Source organism: Sphaerodactylus townsendi, linkage group LG14 (genome assembly GCF_021028975.2).
Source record: "Sphaerodactylus townsendi isolate TG3544 linkage group LG14, MPM_Stown_v2.3, whole genome shotgun sequence".
In the NCBI taxonomy this organism is placed as follows: domain Eukaryota; kingdom Metazoa; phylum Chordata; class Lepidosauria; order Squamata; family Sphaerodactylidae; genus Sphaerodactylus; species Sphaerodactylus townsendi.
The window spans coordinates 17,140,338-17,146,337 of record NC_059438.1 but is presented as its reverse complement, the minus strand read 5'-3'; positions in this window follow the sequence as shown (position 1 = coordinate 17,146,337).

Genomic DNA, 6,000 nt, shown 5'->3' with positions numbered 1-6,000 from the left:
TTATGTTTATCAGGATACAGAGAGGGTTTCTTAAAGAGCTCTTTTAATAGTAATTAGTCTTGGTCGAAAAAAACATCTGTGCACAAAAACTCTGCAAGAGGCATGGGAAACATCTTAATGAGGTTGCACAGGCAACTGAAGATGTTTTCAAAATGCTTCAACCAAAGAATCATTTTAAAAGGGCATTCGTCTAAAACGTTTTGAGGCTGCGAATAAAATGCGTGGGGGTAAAAACAATGCAAAAACCCATGCAGGAAACATTTTATTTCCTGCCTCAAAACGTTTTAAAAGGTTTGTGCAGAAAGGAAAAGGGCTGTGTGGAAAGGGTCCTTGTTTCATCTGCTTTCTCTGCAAAATGCTCTGCAGGCATGCCAATAGTACTTCTGGCTGTTTTTAAAAATGGAACGTTTCCACTGACAGTACAAAAATCAGAAGCTGGGCCACTCTGGGGGGAGGGGGAATGCAGGATGGTGGATCCAATGTGCAAATCCTGTCCGCTGCCCATCAGATCCTCCCCATTGTTGGATCATGTTGTGTGTGACAGACTTCAGAGAATAAAGTCACTGTAAAAATTCCCTATTCATATGACTTCCTTCACGAAGTTTTCCCTTATCTTAGCCAGGTTGGTGAATGTTTCATGTTCCACAACTCCACCTTCTGTGGGACCAACAGAACAGCAACATCCGATGCATCAGGAATCGTCTTTCGCACTAAAAGATCAGTATGTGCCAAGATACTGAGAAGGAACTTCCACTAATTAGCAGGAAATGGAAAAAATTCAGTTTTAAGAAAACCTGCCAGCTGGCAACTTCTCTTTGTCCTAGAAAAAGCTCTTCCAACACATGGTAATGTATTGCTACTGGCAAGGCAGTTGCATTATAATACTTAATTATCACTTCTGACAAGGTACATCAAGCACAGATTTTAATTTCACAGAAGACAATGAGGTGGTCTGTTTCGCCTCCCTTTCATGGGCCACAATGAAAAGGCCGCAACGGTAATTGCTGACCTAGGCCATTCTCCACTTTTAAGTTTGCAGAATGAAAGGGTACAACACGCATCTCCCGTCCTGCATGCAGCAAGAAAGGGGGGTGGAGAAGGGGAGAAGAGATAGTCCACCAACATTGAGAAGTTCTTCAGCTGGTAAATGGAACTATTGTATAATGTAAGAGTATTCTGAGCTGTGTATTATATGGAAGAAGAAGAAGAAGAAGAAGAAGAAGAAGAAGAAGAAGAAGAAGAAGAAGAAGAAGAAGAAGAAGAAGAAGAAGAAGAAGAAAAAGAAGAAAGAGGAGGAGTTTGGATTTATATACCCCCAGCCCTTTCTTTCCTGTAAGCAGACTCAAAGGGGCTTACAATCTCCTTTCTCTACCCTCCCCCCCAATAACAAACACCCTGTGTGTGGGTGGGGCTGAGAAAGCTCCGAAGAACTGTGAATAGCCCAAGGAAATCCAGCTGGCATGGGTTGGAGTGCACAAGCTAATCTGGTTCATCAGATAAACCTCACCAGATAATCTGGTTCACCAGATAAGCTCAAGTGGCAGAGTGGGGAATCAAACCTGGTTCTCCAGATTAGAGCGCACCTGCTCTTAACCACTACACCACAGGGCTGCAGTGAACTTCTCCAAAACACTGCACATGACACCAGCTGGAGTTCTATAAATAACAAAGGGTTATTAATTCCATTGCAATGTAAAGTGAAGCCTGGTTTGCTTCCCCCTCATCGCTGGAGACACAGATGCTAATTTAAGGGTAATTCGGCTCATAAATACACATCCTTCGTTCCCTAAATGCATCTTGACAACCTCCTCTTTTATAACTAGATAATTTTAGACTATAATGCAAAACTGCACCTCTAATTTAAACATCAAAGTGCTTAAAAGAAACGCTAGCCGTAGGTAAAATGTGATCTTAAAAGGAAGAAATAAGGAATGGGAACCAGGCGTATTTCACAGCAGACTGCCCCCACCAGCTGCCCATTTACAGACACTCCCCCAAATTGGCAACAAGTGTTTTGAGTGTGCCTGCCCATCACCGTAGAGGACCAAGAAATCGACCCTGGTTAGATGGCATAGAAATTCTACCCTCTTTATGAGCATCATGCTTAGAGGGGGAAACCATCGCTTGGTTGTGGAGCATTAGGTTTGTGTACAAGACAGCCTCAGGTTTTGATCACCAGCAGCCAGAGGTGGGATCCAGCAGGTTCTCACCAGTTCTCCAGAGTGGGTTACTAATTATTTGTGGGTGCCGAGAGGGGGTTACTAATTGGGTCCGCTTTTCCATCTCCACGCCCTCGCCTCCCCGAGAGGCATCCTGCCTTTGAACGTGAAGGTTCCATATAGCAATTGCAACTAATAATGTATCTCCCTGAACTGGGTTAATCCCTTTCAGGTACTGCAATTCATTGATTCTCAGCCTTTTGTACCTTTTATCTCACCAGTCTCTATCAAAGAACCTGTGTGTTTCACCATTGCTGTGTTCAGATTTGTGAGTTGGGGCATTTTCTATAATGTGATGATGATTTAGAAATGACCTGGTGCAAAAAAAATTTGGGGGGTCGTGGTGGGGTGGCTGCCCATGGGGGGGGGCATCCAACTCAGGTTTTGCCCAGGGCCCAGGTTTGCCTAGGTACGCCTCTGCCCCCTTTGCTGAGGGGGGGCTGGCGAGGGAACTTGTTACTAAAATTTTTGGATCCCACCACTGCCAGCAGCCACTGTTTGAAGAACCTCTCAGGTAGTAGGGATGAGACCTCTCTCTGCCCAAGACTCTGATAAGCTGGTGCCAGCAGATAGATACAGATACCTTTAATGGCATAAGTTACAGAGGTTAAAATAAAATACAAACATTAAAAGATGAAAGTGCAAAGCAAAAATTAAGATTGTATTGCCGAAGGCTTTCACGGCCGGATTCAACTGGTTCTGGTGGACTTTCCGGGCTGTGTGGCCGTGGTCTGGTGGATCTTGTTCCTAACGTTTCACCTGCATCTGTGGCTGGCATCTTCAGAGGTGTATCACAGAGGGAAGTCTGTTACACAGTGAGTAACAGCCTGGAAAACCCAACAAAATTAAGATTGCTTGTTTATGACCGTGCATAAAAACCTGGCTGTTCCCTCCAGAGCATCTCTGGATTCATTGTGTAACTGATAAACAGTTTTCTGTTGGTCTGTCCAGTACTCTAAGGTTGAGAGAAACTTTGTTCTGGCCCCATTATGAAGGGGGCAATAATACAAAACACAATGTACACTTTCTGCTGTTTTCAACGTGCAGATGCAAAAATGTTCACTGCGAGGTGTATTGGAGCCTCTTTCATCCCTCAGGGCAAAAGGAAGCACATCGCATCTGGCCACAGTGACAGCATGTACAGAGCTAAACAGAATAATAGTCTGATCAGAAGGCAGGTCTGTATGTTTTGTTTTCTTCCCCTTGTCTCTATGAGTCACCCTCCTTTCCCAGTTCTCAGTCCCAGAGCAGAAAATGAGATGGCCATTAGTTTCTCCAGGCCTTCACTCTGAGAATGTCCATAAAATGGCGATTATGGGTAGGGGGTAGAGTCACAGATCCTTCCAAATAACTTGAAATGTCTGCAGGGAGAAGGAAAAAAAATCAGGAGGACTCTTGCCCAGATTGCGCAAGCAGGAGACTTTGGATCCAACCCAAAGATTTTTTTTAAAAAAAAAACACGAGTTACTTTTCAGCAAAACAAACTTTCATTTCTCTGTTCATCTCTCAGCAAAGTCAAATACTCAGGGGTAAAAACAGCCAGGTGACCACAGAGCCAAGTATCGATCGCTCCTGAGCAGTCTTATTAATCATTTATCAATGTTTTTAAGAGAAGCTCGAGGGATGCTGATTTGCCTCAAAGGACCACTGTAACTCCTGCACCCCCTCTAGCATGCGGAGTATTTTAAATTCTACTTTATTGACCAAGATGAAGACATCTAAATATCAACACTTAGTTATAATGCTTATGTTGATGAGGATACAGGAGGAAGATACGGTAAATTATAGCACAGTCCATGCAAACAGGTACTGATTCATGGTCTCCAGAGAGGTTGGTAACCTAATCCTTTCTGAGGGTGTCCCAATTTTCTATACACACAAAGTACCTAAATCATCTCACACTGGATTTGGACAAAATCAATGACCCAGGCTATTGGGGGATCCTTGTTCTACTCCGACAGTAACAAGTAAACACCAGGCTGGATCTCCATACAGTAATATGTTTTAAAAGTATTACTTTTTAAAATTTATATATCACCTTAAAAGCCAGACTGATAGATTCAGCAATTGCCTACATATTTTAAAAAATGATAAGCCGGAAAGGATTGACTCAACATGTTTCTCCAACGGAAGCATCTCAACCAAGCTGCTTTTTAAGAACCAGTGTGGTGTAGTGGTTAAGAGCAGGTGGATTCTAATCTGGAAAATGAGGTTTGATTCCCCACTCCTCCACCTGAGTGGCAGAGACTTATCTGGTGAACTAGATGTTTCCGCACTCCTACATTCCTGCTGGGTGACCTTGGGCTAGTCACAGTTCTCTCAGAATTCTCCCAGCCTCACCGACCTCACAAGGTGTCTGTTGTGGGGAGAGGAAGGGAAAGGAGTTTGTAAGCCACCTTGAGTCTTCTTACAGGAGAGAAAAGTGGGGTATAAATCCAAACTCCTCCTCCTCCTCTTCTTCTTCATTCCAAGTTCAAAAGCATGGATCCAAAAGGCGCTGAAGTCTGCCGTCCATTCTTTCCAAGCTTGTTAAAGTTTTAGCCAAAGTCATATCAGCAACAACTGCCCCTCTTCGTTTAGCTTTCTAACAAGAGGGAAAACACTGAGAGTATACAGGAAACGTAACATTTTCGAAACTAATCGATCGGCTCAAGGTTAAAGAGCCTTGGCTACAACACAAACTATCGTCTTCCCTCCCCAGTGACTAGGAAACAAGGCGATGAAAATTAGTTACAATCAACTCCCTGTAATTGGGAGACTAAAGCCACATTTGCTTTGCAAAGGCTCAATCGAAGGAAATAAATATTTGAGGTGTCCTAAGTGGGAGGGACTGAGGGTCGGGGGAGATAGAAAACAGCTTGAAGGAGCAATAAGTCCACCTCCTTGGTATCGGCAGCACAATTTGCAGAAAGGAGCTCGGAGTGCTGACAACCCAAATCTGTCTTTCACTACATTCCCGCGGCACTAACTGCAATCTGCAGGAATGCATTATAGTTTTCATCTGGACTGCAGAGTGAACGGAAGTTTACGTAAGGGTACATTTGCACAGAGAGGGGCGTAATGAGCATTAAGAATTTAAGCAGTGGCCCTGCTTGTTCTAGACAGCTTGTTAAAGTTTCAGTGTGAGACAGTCTTCACAAAAAAAGCCCCTCACAGTTTTGGAGTCTTGGTACCAATTTTATCGCTACTGGTTTAGTTGCTGATAGCATACACCTAGCACTTTCATAGCACTGGGAATAAGTATCTGTATCCTCAATCTTAATAGCAGCCTTGTATATGTTAATATTTATTCCCTTACACTAGATATAGGTGACTTTTGTGTTGAAGAACAGCTTAAGGCCAGCTAGCAAGTTTATGGAAGATTTGAAACAGAAAAATCCTGACTCAAGACTCTGTGCTACCTATCATTATTTGTAATTCTGAACGAGACTATAAAATGCGGATCAAAAAATCCACACAATGAGGCCATGGACAGACATGTAGCATTTTTCTACAAGCTTGGGGAAAATATGAAATGGGGGGGGGGGGGGGAAACCCGGTTGTTAGAGAAAATTCAGAATCACAGAAGCCATATCTACTTTTAAAAGTGTGTATAGTGAGAAGGGAAAGTTTAGTTGGGTATATTGTCCATGTCCCAGGGTGGGGAACCAATCAGTAAGTGTTTGGGTGGAACTTGCTTTGCAAAGGTGTGGTTGAGTGCATTGTATTGCGGGTGGGGTTATCAGTCCATTTTATCAGTCTTCTCACTAGACACAATGTGAAACAGACTTTTCTCTGCGAT